The following is a 16,237-nucleotide window of genomic DNA, read 5'->3' as shown; positions in this document are numbered from 1 at the left end:
AAGTCCTTGAATAATTGCATATAGCTATATGGTATGGATCGAGTTTGAGGTGGTCGGTGGTCAAACTAAAGCAAGTGAAATGTAATAAGGGTTGTAATTAGAACTTTTATTTAAGCAGGGTCTTAATCTAAAGTGTATACCTGGCCTAAGGCTTAGGAAGAACAACTAGTGTTACTGAAAATGTATCAGTTACATTTAATTTCAGTTACAATTTGCATTTACATTTATTGCTGGAGCGAAGAATTAAACATTAACATTATAAGTAGCCCAAAGACTATGAAAAACGTCGTGTCTTCTTGCACCATAAAACAAATTACAAGTAATTTTAAAATATTTTGCAGTTTATCTACGTTATTTGCACATATTTAGAATAATATTTAGCAATTTGTTTAAGTGGGCAACACTGCTTAAAATAATGTAACTGCGACTTGTAATTAAAACCACCAAATACTATTGTTGTAATGTTATAGAAGTATAGGAAATCAATAATCATTATAAAAAATTATTGCAAATACGTCATTTTAAGCAGTATAACAATCACTACCAATGTGTTTGGTATCTCTGAAACGATTTGAAATAACAATTGTTGTAAATGGCGTTATAAGCATTTTAGTCTTTTAGAAGCATCTACATGATGAGACGTGATATGTCAGCGCGTTTTCGAAGTAAAGTCTTTAGAAACATTTAAATTTTCCATTTTTTAAATTTTTTTTCCTTTATTCATTCGAAATATACTATATCATGATCATAGTATTTGACACTAAGATTAGGGATGCATTCGAGTCGAGTCGAGTCGAGATTTAAGCCTGTCTCGACTCGTCTCGAGAAAATGTTGTCTCGACTCGTGTCTCGACTCGAAAATATGTTTCTGTCTCGACTCGTGTCTCGACTCGACAGTCTCTGTCTCGACTCGACTCGAATTCGAGTCGAGACGTCTCGAAATTCGAGTCGAGACAAAATATACGAGTTAAAATATACGCACACATCAGCCAGACCATCATGACTACCTACCTAATTGTCAGTATGTCGACTTTTGGCATGGATAAAAACGGCGACACGTCTTGGCATACACGCAATGATCCACATGTGCTCACTCAGGTCACCTAATTCCCGTAAATTCCGGGAAGGGGGGCGATGTGTTCTGACGTCACGTTCAATCACATCCCACAAGGGACATCACTCAAATGTCCGGCTCCAATTTCAATGAAACTTTTTTTTTTGCTGATAGAAGGCATGTATGCATCATTACTTGTGATGACAAATTTTTGCCATGGTGCATGTTTTCTATTTTTTTTTTTTATTAACTTTTAAGAGTTGTGATGTGGTTATTAGAGATTACTACAAAAGTCCCTTACTACCCTTTGTAAACGGAGCGTTAATGAAGAAAAGTGAATAAAAACCATGTGGATACATTTAAGTCCTGAGGGGAAGTCGTATGGTAGATATGACCTTGATGGCAGCCATCTTGAAATCCGCCATTTTGAATTAAGGTCAAGTTTTCAAATGGGAATAGGGTAATATGAAACATAATTTCGGGCTAGAATTTAATTAGAAAAATAATGGTGAGCTTAGTTTTAAGATACACCCATTTGGGGGAAAGTTACAGGCATAGTAATTGTTTTTACTTACTGTGTGCGTAAGTCCCTTACTTTCGTCTCAAGACCTGTAAATCGATCGCAACGGCAGAGCCCGGTTTCGCACTAGTGTTTAGAAATCTTTAAACTCACTTGAGGCAATATTTGTGGATTATTGTATTGTATTTTGCCTTTAATTAAATTTGAACCCACTTCATGATCTTGTGTAAAGTATCACTAAAAGAGAATTTCTTTTGTTATGGAGAACGTAAGCATAGCAATTATAAAAGGTGAGTATGGTGCGTATGTATTTATAAGAAAGTTTATTTTACGAGTCTTTTGTGGTTCCGCCAACCTATTCTTTAGTTGTTTTTTTTAAATACTCATATCTCATAAATAAAAGAGCTATTATAAAATCTCTTACCACTATTCTTTAATACTTATAAAATTTTATTTATTGTAAAAGCACTGGCGAGATATTTCTTATCGCCCACTAAAATTATGGTGGAGCTCCTTCGTGGCTAACGGTTAGCATACTTGCCTTTGGCGTGGGAAACCTGGGCTTGATTCCCGGTGGGAGTTCATGTGGTTCGGATTCCACGTTAATCAGTAGGTCCACGTCTCACATAGCCTCGCTGCTGAACGGGACGTTAAACTCAGAATCAATTCAACTCAAAATTATGGTTTTGACTTTATTATGATGTCATTAGTTTAAACGCCCAACTGCCCAGTAATTATAAACATTGACTACATTATAAAATTGTAATTTGTGACGACTAAAATATCAGAAATTAAAGATTATTCTTTGGGTTTTGGAACATTTTGAAAAACGTGAAAAACTGGTACTGCACCGATACAACACACCTTTTGGATTTGTCATTGTGTAAAGTGATACAAACTAAAGAAGAATTACAACTTTATGAAATTGTATTAGGACTTATTATTTAGAAATAAACACCAAATAAGTGTAATTGAATTGTTTACAAAACTAATCATGATGAGAAAACTCTTGAATACTATTATACAAACAATTATTTTCTTTTGTTTAACACTGTAATGTAGGGTATAAAGATCCAATAGTCAGAGAAATAAATATAATAATAATTATGTTTGAACATAATTTACGGTCGTTTTCTACAATCCTAAAACACGATTGTCTACTTTGTTCAGCATTGTTTATTAAAAGAATACTTAAGAGCCTGACCCCAAATGATGTCTGTCCGACCTAATCTTCAAGCCTGATTACGGCCATAGGTGTCAATATGTTTCCCATACTAAAAGAATAAGCCTTCAATTTAATTATGATTTAATTGGTTTTTTTAAAAAAATGAAATGAAATCTTTGAGTTTAACGTCCCAGGATTATGTCTGTTAGGCTAAGGGAGATAATGATTAAAGTAAGTGAATGATGATGGAAGAATTGTTGGAATGAAATTGTGAGAGGAAACGGGAGTACCCCGAGAAAACCCACGAGCACGATGTTGTCCACTACAAAACTACTTTGCCGGGAATCGAACCACAGCCCCACGCACCAGAGGTAAGCGCTCTACCACTGAGCCATAGTGCTCCATCTAATTTGTTTAGATAATAAACTAAGTAGTAACAAAGACTATCCACTGGTTATTTACTAAGTAGTATTTTGTGCTCGCAAATATGATGTACGCAAATGTTACCACCAGGTCTCAAAGGGTTAAACATGCATTTCGCGGTCTGCAACCCGATTTCCAATAGTGATTCTGGACAAACATTCATCTACCAAGAGATAGAAACACGTAATGAACCCAGGAACATTGTCGAACATGATCGTTTTGGTGTACATGTGTTCTTGTGTGTGCGATTAAAAAAAGAAAGAAAGAAAAGAAAAGAAAATGAGTTCGTGGCTTCTATTGCTACTAGTGTCGCATTTAAAATAACATATAGTAAATAACTATTAGTCTTGTAATCTTTTCTTTAACTGTAAAAATTTGAACTGCCCGGTAAGTTTGTTTAGGGTAATTAACAAGCACAGAGTAGTACATACCACATGTTTAAGGAAACTTTGATAAATAAAGCATTTCCACAGTCCACACAGGATATTTTAGTGCTTAAGAATGGTGCTCTGATTTGAGAAGAATTTCCTTTAACTGCCATGAAATAAAAGACCAACTTTTCAGTCCGGAGAAGAAGTCGCCTACTTAAGCCTTCATGAAACTATAACTTCAAATCGATTTTCTTTAACGCAGCTAAGCTGTGCTTCAATCATGAGAGAGCAGAACACGTGTTTTCTTACATCATACTCCCTCACATCTAAAAGACAATTTCAATAATCAGAAAGCTGTCTGGCCTAAAGTCCTAAACATGGAATGGTCTATAAACAGACTCTCCATCAAAAAGGCTAATTCTGTTACTTATAGGATTGAGTTGGTTGAATATAAGAAAATTCCTCTCACCAGAGAAGTAAAGCGCCTTCAGCAGAGTCTTGTTTGAGGTTAGGTTCTCATCGAGAACTAGTCCAGTATTCTATAAGTTCACACTCAGTTGAATACAGTCAGACTGTGGTTTAAAAACAGTCTTTGAACCTCGTAAACAAGCATCGTTCTTGCTCACAATTCAAATAAGGCTCTCACTCTAAAATCCCTACGACTTGCTCCGTTACTATGGAAACCAGGTATTGCTAGCAATCTTAAATATACGTGGAAATGTCAATATTCATAAAAAGACACTGTCTCCCGTGAAAATGTTAGATGTTCCCTACTAAGAAATAACATAAGAGTAATCTATTTCTCTATCCGGGGATTGATTTACCTTGCCTTAACTAGAAACAAGTCGAACTGACTCAAAATAGTTCTGAATTCCACTCATATACTCAGAAATAACTTATTTCAACAGATATGCTACCTGCTTCAAAGTTTGTTATAGAGAATACTGCTCCAACTCGAGTTGTATATCTAATATATCCCAGATAATCCATTATTCTCGAAGAGAAACCTTTAAGTCAGGGTTGCCACTCTTGAGACAATCGATGATGCCAAACACGGGCCTGAATTACCATATATTTTTCTAAATTATGCCAGATTCTTTACTAATCTTTCCACACTAGTTTTAAAGACCAACCACCACTTATTTTCATTAAGAGGAGCTAACTGTATTCATGTACTTGTATTAAAGAAATAACATGACTCTTTCATATATATATTCAATTTTTGTTTAAAGGTATTTGAATGACTTAAATTTATATTTGTACGTTTTTAGTTCATATCCGTATCAAATACCAAGTTTATGATGAATCAACTACACAAAGTAGGATCCAAAAACGCTCATTGCAATTTGTTCCATCCTTCAGTCGAACCAGGAACTGAAACATAAAGAGTGACATTTTCTTTTTAAAGATACTTTGTCCAGCTAAGTATTGTGAAGGTTTATGTCAGTAGAAGGAATTGCATTGCATTATACAAGCGCAATTTCACAACTTTATGAACACATTACTAAATATCGAACACCCTTGTCCATATGATTAGCGTACGCGTCTTTGGTGCGGGAGACCTAGGTTCGATTTCCGATGGGAACTCCTGTGGTTCTGAACCCACGTTAATTTGTAAGTTCACGTCTCATATAGCCTTGATGCTGAAAGAGACACTGAACTCTAATCTAACACTAAATACAAATATTTAAAGAAAAATGATGACGCACCAAGATGACGTGAATTTGGCTATCAAATCCATTTTGTGTTTTCAGTTATTTTCTAGTAGTATTTTTTCTAGGGATCCTTTCAAAAGACAGTGATGCAAATTTCGTAACTGCGAATTCCTGTTAGAAGCCATGAAATTATCCGATTAGATGCAAAATTTCCCGTCCACTAAAATAGATACCGTAAATTTACAATATCTAACAATAAATAATTTTGAAAGATATCGCTTTCGAGGGAAAAAATGAAGTGAAATCTTTGAGTTTTACGTCCCACGGTTATGCCGGTTAGGCTAAAGGAGAGGGGTGATGATGAGAAATTAGTGAAATCGTGGAATGAAGAAAGTGGGAGGAACGGAAGAACCCCGAGGAAACCCACGCACACGGTGTTTGTCCACCACAAAGTTCACTTGGTGCGAGCTGGAATCGAACCACGGTCCCCAAGCACCAGAGGTGAACGATCTACCACTGAGCCCCCGCGGCCCCGCTTTAGAGGGGCCATGACGTATAGTTGAACTCATTCTCGTAGCATGAAAGGCATTATTTATAATTATGCATGATAGGATCACAAACAAAATTTAAAAATATTATGTGCACTTTCTTTTAACAAACATTAAATTGTCTTTTATGGTGTGGAAGGGAATGTTATGTTCGAAAAAAAAGTCCTTAACACGATTCTTGTTGCTACACACTGCATGTTCCTAGCCACAGAAAAGATGCAGCGATAGGTAGGCTATTTTTCAATTGCTTTACATTAGCTTGATGTTTCAAGTCTTTTGTGTGTTTCTGAAGTTCACTTTTACCACAAAAGAGCTCAATATTAACATGTCTTACATAGCCTTGGTTCGATTCTCAACACGGACTGCAACTACCCGTTAAATTGTGCATCCAAAAGGCACTCTTTGTTAAACCTCGCTTATCACCGCTCATCTTAATAATATATATAACTTCACCGCGAAGCAAATGTTGCATTTCTCTCTTTCATCCTAACACAAAACAAAACTAGCCACAGCTGTGACACGAAGGAGCTATTTCGAAAAGAAACAAGCTGTGCTTCATAGAGATGTGTACCAAATGATAGAAGTATAAAGTATTGTTTTCTTTCCTGTTTATTGATATCAGTTGGTATTCTTAATGAGTTTACTCATTAGTTTAGAAAGAGTATATATGGAATTTGGACATAGGTTGTACGTATTCTCCTGAGAAATTGATGAGACCAGAAAAATTATAAGGACAGATGGAATAGGTTTAAGCGCATCTACGTGACTTTATCAAATATTTATTCTCCATAATGGTACCACGCGGAAAACTTGGTATAGGCCTACTTTTATCTTTACCTCCCTCTGTTTGCTGTTTCGTATCATATATATCGAATTGTTTTGATATTTCTTCTGATCATTAAAATATAGCAATGGTACCTGTGTGCGTGCAGAAATGCAAAAGCACAAGGTAACTTCCTATTTGTTTTGAAAACAACAAACCCATTTCACGTGTGCGAGAGAAATTGAGCACAGCGAGATCGGGTGTTTACTCACGGTCAGTTCGCAGCAGGAGTCCATGGTAAAAGTTTTGGCTATCTCGAAAACACTCGCAAAACCTTACAAATTCAAAAGACTGCGCTTCAAAGAAAGTTTAGACACAGATGTTTCAATTTTCTTTTAGCATCTTTCTTCAGCAAAAGAGTCGGTTCATTGTATTCGAAAAAGGAAAGGGAGAAAGGTTGAATTTATATTTTATGTGGGGGGTAACGTTGTAAGTAGTATAAACAATACATACCACTTCCGACTCCCACCTCAAGTTGTAAAGTAGAAAGGGACAGAAGTATTCAACATGACTACGCATTTGAGTTTCAGTTCACAATACTAAAACCAGTGAGCAAGTAAACAGTCTTTTCTAGGATCGTGTTTTACTTCTTGAATTTATTTTTGAACATTTCTGTGAATTCAACAACAGAACGCAGTAGAAATACGGACTAGTTTTTACTCCAACCATTACTTTCGCTCCAACCCAGGGGTGCCACATTTATGATTTCGTACTAGATTTAGTAATTTTACTATTGAACTAGTGATCTAGTACGTACTTGGGTAAATAACCACATTCTAGTGATTTTTTTGCATTTGTTTTTCTGATGCAGACAAATGAGAAGGAAATGGTTCTTAAAATAAAAGGAAGAAGTATATTGCAGTTCAAAACAAATGTAGAAACCTTAAATTATTTTTTCTTTTCCCTCTGACTGAATGAAACCCCTGCTGTGTAACGACCTTAGGTAAACAACGGCTATCTTTGGTCCGCTACCTCCTTTGGTTAGCCGACATGAGATGGGCTATTTTTTTTTTTTTGGAAGAAAGTGAAGAAATAATTATCCAGTACATTTACGTTTTGTCAGGCACACAGGCGCAGTCTGTACTTGTTTTCTAACGAATTTTAGCAACATAACATAAATGAAACATATGTACCAGAAAATAGAGGCAGTACAAACGGAAATTTTCATCTGTGACACATTTGATGAGAAATATAGTTAGATGTCACGTGCAAGCACTCTAAACATGTCCTATCCTGTAATTCTATTCGTATGTTTGTGTAGGTGAGACTGAGAAATCGAGAAACAATAATAACTGGTTTTCTTCCAGGGGAAGAATCTAAATGTGAAGGTATGTTACACTCGGACTTTAATTGCGTCCTTTGTACAAGATTAACAAGTAATAGCGATTTTTTAATTTATCTTAGTTCTTGGGGAGAGGAAGATGGAAGCGAACCTTCGTAAGGACCTCTGCAAGGAAACATGAATACTATCCGCCACTGTTTGTTACATTACACAAAATAGTTTTATATATATATATATATATTGAGTTTTAGTCAGGGTTTTCATTCTGCAGGAGAGGGGGGATAGTAATACCTGACGAACATTTTCTATTCTCAGAGTGTTGCAATGATAGCATTTCCTCCATTATAACTTGGCCAAGCTATTGCATTATATGTAAGGATTAAGTTAGCCTAAAAAGCTTAAATTTCTATGGCAGTTTTACTCTGTACCCATGTTTCTCATTTTCGGTCTACGGGACTCTGTGTCCGGAAATTTTCGATGGCTTCCAAGTTGGAAAATAAGTGTATCAAAGGCATATATATTATATCTATGGTTATATGAGGCATGGATCTACAGTTTAAAGTGGGATACCGGTAACAACTTCATGAGCTTCCACCGTAAATCGAACCAGAGTCTCCCGCGATCAAGGCGTATGTGTTAACCATACAGCCACGAGGAAATTCACATAAGCACACACACATATATATTGTTGATTTGATTTTGACTTTACCGTCTCTTTCAGCAGCGAGGATATATGAAATGTAGACCTACTGATTAACGTGGAATCCGAACTACATGAGCTCGCGCCGGGAATTGAACCCGAGTCTTCCGCGCCAAAGACGCGTACACTAGCCGCGGAGTTCACACACACACACAGAATCAGAGTCCTCACACACCAAGGGTGAGAGCTGTGCCACTGAGTCGCAGCGGCCACGGGGCTAGGTCGAGTCCACTTTACGTTCATAGTTTCTTAGTACATAAATGTTACGATTATGAAATAGATTTTCCTTAATGAGCTGCATAAAAACAAAAGCTTTCGAAATGCATTAAACAATTAGCTCGATTTGAGTGTGAACTTAAAGTTATATCAGAGTGTAAATACGGATACGCACCAAAGCTCGAAAACTTAATACACTATTTCTCCTATATAGTCAGCATGTATCAAGCAATCGTTCAGCTTTCATTTGAGAGGATGGAAATCGAAGGCCCCTGAACAACTATGTTACTAATGTGCGGAATGTATTTATCTTACAGTGAACTGCTTTGATGCCAAGTGGCCTAACTCCAAAATTGAAATTTTCCAGGAGTGAAAGTTGAAGTTCCATATCTCATGAACAATCCATATTTCTTTTATGTTGGGAACCAAAACCATAACTACTGTATGTAGTTCATTGTTTTATAACTTAGTGTTTACAAAAATCCTTTTAAAAAATACCTATTCATAGAAGTGAATGGTACTTATCTGTACTAGTTCTTGGCATCCAAGCAGTCCATTTATTGTAATACTAGCTTAATATACCCATTCTTCGCATGGGGGCTGTATTTGGAAGTCAACACCTGTGGAAGTATCACCATTCATTTCAGTGACCGCGAAAACTATGGATTTGACACTAGTATCAATCAATATGGGCTATTTATACATGTCTCGGTATTCCTCACCCGCTGACACCCGGCCCGCATACAGTAGTAGCTGAATTTGCAAGTCATCGCTGATGGAAGTGTCACCATTGATCTCAGCGACCGTGAAAACTATGGATTTGACACTAATGTCGATCAATTTGGATTACTTTTACTACATGTCTCGCTAAACGCCCCCCTGAGACCCCTTGGTTCCAATTTTGACAAAAACGCTTCGCCTTAGACTGGGACCTGGACCAAGGTATCCGTGACCAAAATTTGGTAACTCTCGGTCAACTTGTCTAGTCCCCAGGTCGGTCCCAGTAAACGTCCCCCCGAGACCCCCTGGTTTGAAATTAAAAAAAAAACGCTTCGTCTTGATCTGGGGCCTGGACTAAGGTACCCGTGACCAAATTTTGGGAACTCTCGGTCCACTCGTCTGGTCCACAGGTCGCACACAGACAGACAGACAAACACACAAACAAACTCTTTATTTTATTTATATTAGATAAGATATACTATGTAAAATAGTCTCGTATCATAATATGTGATGTTCAACAAATGTTACATTATATATTATCCGTAGCTCGTGATATGCTGCAACATATTAAAGCCTCAGAATAGTTGGGAAAGCGAATAATCCAGAAGTTACGTAACCCTATTGCGTTCATGGGAACGAAAACACAATAATTATAACTATGCTAAATTACTATAGACTACCAACTGCTCATTCAGAGAATTTATGAAGTTCACTTTATCGCAATAGTTTTATACAAACTAGATTTAGACTACGGATAATAGTTTTATACAAACTGGATAATCAATTATTATTATTATTATTATCATTATATTTGCAGTACAACCAAATACAATGACATTAACTATTAGTTCTAATTAACTGAATTGACCTGAAAATTAAATTTTGATCTTTAAAGATTAACTATTAATTTTATGCGTTCTGTACCTTTCTGAAGGAATAAAAGCTGGAATTGGTTTCAAGGCTGTTTCTGAGTGAATACTTTCTTCAAAATAATATTAAAAATTATAGAAAGTTTTTCGAGACATTCGAGTCGAGTCGAGATTTTTAAGAGCCGTCTCGACTCGACTCGTGTCTCGACTCGAAAATTCGAGTCGAGAAATACGTTTGTCTCGACTCGTCTCGAATTTTACAAAGTGTGTCTCGACTCGAATCTCGACTCGAATTCGAGTCGAGTCGAGTCGAGATTCGAGACATGTCTCGACTCGAGCGCATCCCTAGCTAAGATACAGTTCATGCGCATTGCACCGTCCATGCCATTTGAGTTATTAGAGATCTCCAAAATGTTGATGTTAGTGATACTGTGTTGTTCTTTTTTACACTAAATAATGTATGGGCTATTGTGGTTTTGTTAAATAACTAAATTAGAAATATGTAATACTTTACGTAGCGCAATTTGAGAAAATACAACTTTATATTGCTTTAGCAACATTGCTTGTTTATCTAGTGGTATTGGAGAGTATCTAGAAGAAGAATTTTCCAACTTGGTACAAAATTTCAGCATTTTAAGATATATATATATATATATATATATATATATATATATATATATATATATATATATATATATATATATATATATGTGTGTGTATATCGCAGATCCTAGGGGAGGGCTATACGGACTATAGCCCCCCTTAACGCTCAGGTATACTCTGGATAAAATGGACTTCAATCTTACTTTCTTTACACTGGATAAAATGGTAAACCATAGTTTAGCCCCTCCCTTGATCATACACTGGATCCGTGGCTGTATATATATATATATATCTTATAGAGAGAGAGGGAGAGAGAGAGAGAGAAAGGATGGGCAATTTTAATCTTTCCACGAAGATATCTCGAAAACGATTGAACATAAAGAACCGAACAAAAACTCAAATAGGAAATGCCATGGGGCACACCGAACGGTGTTGCCGCGGTGCCTCCCGGGGCCGCCCTTCATAGGGTCCCAGGACCAAAATTTAAAATTTTAAATGGAAACATGGGGCGAGTAATACCTCGTTCCATAGATCTTTAAAAAGTAAAAAGCGTTCTGGCAAAAGATTTTTCATATCGTTCACCGTATTCAAGATGGCTGCCAAGAAGCGGTGCCTGTATCTGATAAAACGTCCAGTACCACTAGACCCCTAATATGAAAATAGTTGGAGATAAATGAACAGAATAAAACTCGTATAGGAAAGCACAAAGGGTATTTATCATTCAACACCTCAAGTTAAATGCAACGGAGAAAAAGATTATTAAAGTATAATTGACATGATGCAAAAGAGGAAATGATAGAAAATTATTTTTCCGATCTCTGTCCGTAAGTAGGTGAAGCGGGAATGAATGGTAAAATCTCAAATGAGAACCTCACTTTTATTTGCAATAGATATGGTTTGTTTGAAACATTTGTGTGTACAAATTACTGGTACTATAATGAATAAAAATAAGGTGAATAAAAATAAGGTAAAATTTAAGTTTAACAACATTTTACCCGCCGCTTCGACCCTGATAATTTAACGCATTGCGTGCAAGATTTTTGGTACATATCTGCATCAGTATGTACCGTTTCGTTACTAAGGATTACAACTGTAATTACCAAGTTATTCGGAATGTAACTGTGGACAACATCTCAGTGAAACTCTTATTCTATCACATGCAAGAAGACATAGAAGGAAAAGGAGCGAACCAATATCATGCAGACGACTGTTGAACAAAACCAACGTTTGTAAATATTGTTCTAAAATTACATTGTTCGACAAATTTGTTTCGCATTCCAGTTGATTCATTTTTGCATCAAACCATTGCCTGCAATCAAAATGGAAGGTACCATTTAACAAGAATTTTACATACTTTATCCCATTACAGACACATCTATCTCTCATAAAAACATATTTCAAATAACTTTGTTTCGTAGATACAATTTGCAAAAACTAAGGCTCTCATCTGCAATTCCACCGATCCTTCCCGCTTCACTCACTTACGGAGTGAAGTTGGAGCGATAATTTTCTAGGAGTTAGATTTCTTCCTTACCATTATGGTACTTTCACTCTAATCATCCTTTTGACTGTTGCAACATTCCCGAGATATAGAATGATAAATACCCTCTGTGATTTCCTATTCGAATATTTGTTCTGGTGTTTTCATATTAGTAATACTGGACGTTTTATCTGATGCAGGTACCATGTCTTGGTGGTAATTTTGAAAACGGTGACCCATATGAACAATCTTTTGCAACAGCACTCTTTAGTTTTTAAAGATACGTCGGACGAGGTATCACTCACTCCATGTTTCCATTTACAATTTTGAAGTTGCGCCCTGGGCCCCAATGAAGGGTGGCTTTGGAAGCCTCCGCAACAATATCATTGATGTGCCACATAACATTTTCTATTTGAGTTGTTGTTCGGTTCATTTATGTTCAACCGTTTTCATATTAGTGGTACTGCACGTTTTACTGTATCTGGTAGAGGCAACATGTCTTGGCGGCCATTTTGAATACAGTGCCCGATATGAAAGATCTTTTGCCAGAACGCTTTTTAGTTTTTAAAGATATATCGAACGAGGTACCACTCACCCCTTGCTTCCATTTAAAATTAAAGTTGGGCCCCGGGAACCCATGCAGGGCGGCCCTGGGTGGGTGCGACCATATATATATATATATATATATATATATATATATGTAGAGAGAGAGAGAGAGAGAGAGAGAGAGAGAGAGAGAATTCTATTTGCATCAGCAGCAGTGGATTTTCTTTCAGGAAAGGCTTGAGGAACGAGTAAGAAACATTTGCGTTGTACGTGCAATGCAAAAAATGATCACAAATCTATTTGGGGAGGGGTTTGAGCCTGAAACCACCTCCTAAATACGTCACTGTGCATCAGTCAACCGTTCTCATATTACCTAGCACAGCAACAAAACAAATTTCGAGTGAAGGCAATTTTAGTATATATTAATATCAATATTCGAGACGAGACCGAGACTTTCGAGACTGACCTAAGTCTCGTCTCGGTCTCGTCTCGATTTATAGAGGTCTGTCTCGGTCTCGGTCTCGTCTCGGTATTTAAAAGTCCGTCTCGGTCTCGGTCTCGTCTCGGTATGTAAAAGTCCGTCTCGGTCTCGGTCTCGTCTCGATAATTCGAGACGAGACCGAGACGAGACCGAGATTAGTCTCGGTCTCGGTACCATCCCTAGATTTTATGTTTAAATTATATGTAGATTAATTCCAAAGTTAGAACCCCCCACCCTATTTTAACGCATAAATCTGAAAAAAAAGTCTGTTAAATACTACTCGGTGGACTGAATGTTTGTGCACAATTTCAATCTTCTAGGTACAAAAGTAAGCCCGCCAAAAAATATATATATATACCTACAATGTACCATACTCCCGTATACAGAAGGATATTTTGTAAAAATTACCTGAGACATCCCTAATTACCCTAGGGTTATGTTTCGCCCATCATTCTCTTCAGAATAAAACTGCTTTTCAGACGGCATGACTCACGTGTCTCCATCATGTATCTAAGGCGGGAAAATCCCGAAGAAATGGATTTTTTAGGTAAAAATATCCCTTTTTCAACCCTTTGCCCCTCTGGACCCCCTGTTTTAACTCAGAAATCTGAAAAAAAATCTGGTAAATACTACTCGGTGGACTGAATGTTTGTGCAAAATTTCAACCTTCTACGTGCAAAAATAAACCCGCCAAAAATAATGAGCATAGGCTTAATAAATGAAAATATATATTTTAGAATTATGACATCATCACCTCCTATGTCTCGACGCAGGAAGGTGTGAAACCATACGTAAGGTCTTCTACACTGCCTCTGGACTTGAAAAAAAAAAACGGACGAAAAAGCTCAAATAGGAGAGTTATAACGCAATGTGCCATGAAACACCCGTATGGTACAAATTTGTACCATATGATCACCAAAGGGTTAAAGAAAGAAATTTCATAATCTCCTATTACCATTGCAATATGGGAATAAATATTGAAACCATAAAGCGTAGTAAATTTCTAGCACTTGTGATTAAAGTAGATATGAATATCCTTGCTTGGTCGACTACCCGCAGTGCTCTTTAGGTTAGCGGGTTTGTATAATGCTGAGGGTGAAAATTACTAATCTGTCCCTGTAATACAACGCTAAAATAATAAATTAGTTTCTACTACAAATCTAAAAAATTGAATGTTTTATTTGTATTTGAGTTTCCATTTTCAAATATTCATGCATTCTCAAATACTTCATTCAATTTGAGGAAAAATGTTAAGGTTAATCCTACGCTTAGTAAAATACAGCTTGTTATTAAGAAACTCGGTTTACCAAAAAACAAACCGAATTTATTCACTAGCCACCTCCTGGCTTATCGGTTAGCGTACGCGCCTTTGGCGTGGGAGACCTGGGTTTGATTCCCGGCGGGAGCTCATGTGGTTCGCATCCTATGCCAAGCTGTAGATACACGTCTCTTATAGCCTCGTTGCTAAAAGGGACGCTAAACTGAAATCAAATCAAACTTGTTCACATGATGCACACTATAACATTGCTGTTGGTTGTGATTGGGAGTTTCAGTGGATTAAACAGATTAAGCAGACACAAGTAGCTTTTGCCCAGTGGTAGAAGATTTCTTCACTATTTTTACCATACACTTCATTATTGAGAAGTCTCGTGTAGGGATGCGCACGAGACAAGATTTGTGGCTGTCTCGTCTCGAAAATGTGCTGTAAAATTGATGTCTCTACTCGAAAAATGTATATTTTTCTATTGGAAGAGCCGTGTCTCGACTCGAATTTTGTCAGGAAATTCCTGTCTCGATTCGTCTCGTGCACATCCCTAGTCTTGTGAAATATTTTCTTGTTACAACTACAAAATGAAATAGTCTACAATGTATATCTGCTTAGGTAGTTTTATAGTAGTGTTTGGTTCTCTGTGGAAACAATGCAATTACTTCTGAACCTGATTTTGTGCCCGACAACCTAAAATAATAGGTATTTATTGGAATCACCTCTCTACTTCATTTATGCTTTCGGTGTGAATACATTATCATATTTAAATGTTTCAAACTAGGCATACCGTGATTGAAAACTGAAATCCTTAAGTTTTACGTCCCACAGTTATGCCAGCTAGGCTAAAGGAGACAGTGATGATGAGAAATGAATGAAATGGTGGAATGAATAAAGTGGGAGGAAACGGGAGAACCCCGAGAAAACCCACGCGCACGGTGTTTATGCACCACAAAGTTTACTTGGCTCGAGCTGGGATCAAACCAAGGACCCCATGCATCAGAGGTGAATGCCTTATCACTGAGCCACCGCGGCCCCCTGTGTAGAGAACAGCACATTCTCAATAGTTAATGTTTACGTACGTAAAGCGTGATGACTTTGTCATATGAAACTGTCTGGATTTTCGCATTTCAGAATATCGTAACCCTAACTACTAGTCCATTTCTCGTAGCCTCAGGACTAAACAGTGATGTTATAAACTCTAAATTGGGTGTTTTCAACCAATGGGTCGCGAGAGGAATCCATGGGGATCGCGTAAGTCAAATAGATAAATATATTAGGATGTAGTACGGGAAAAATATAGATTATATTTAGTTCTTATTTTGATAGGCATATCTTTATTTCCATACGTAATGTCAATTATAGCATATAATATTAAACCAAATATTAACAAATAGAGAATTGTTTAAGAAAATATTTGGAATAGAGAAGGAACGGAACAGGTGAAAAACTGCTGATTGAAACACGAGACAACGAATACAAGAAAAAGTTGAAGATTAAAATATAATTCAAAATGG

At 36.8% G+C, this 16,237-nt stretch overlaps 1 protein-coding gene across 2 annotated transcripts in view; it reads right to left on the bottom strand.

The window, feature by feature from the left end:
• The window catches only part of LOC145689828 (UNC93-like protein), a 109,665-nt gene that overhangs the window by 58,574 nt on the left and 34,854 nt on the right, over window positions 1-16,237 (bottom strand). The gene's annotated exons all lie outside the window — the stretch shown is intronic.

Source organism: Thermobia domestica, chromosome 7 (assembly GCF_964235325.1).
Source record: "Thermobia domestica chromosome 7, izTheDome1.hap1.1, whole genome shotgun sequence".
Classification (NCBI taxonomy): Eukaryota; Metazoa; Arthropoda; class Insecta; order Zygentoma; family Lepismatidae; genus Thermobia; species Thermobia domestica.
This window is presented reverse-complemented; position numbering and strand designations above follow the sequence as displayed.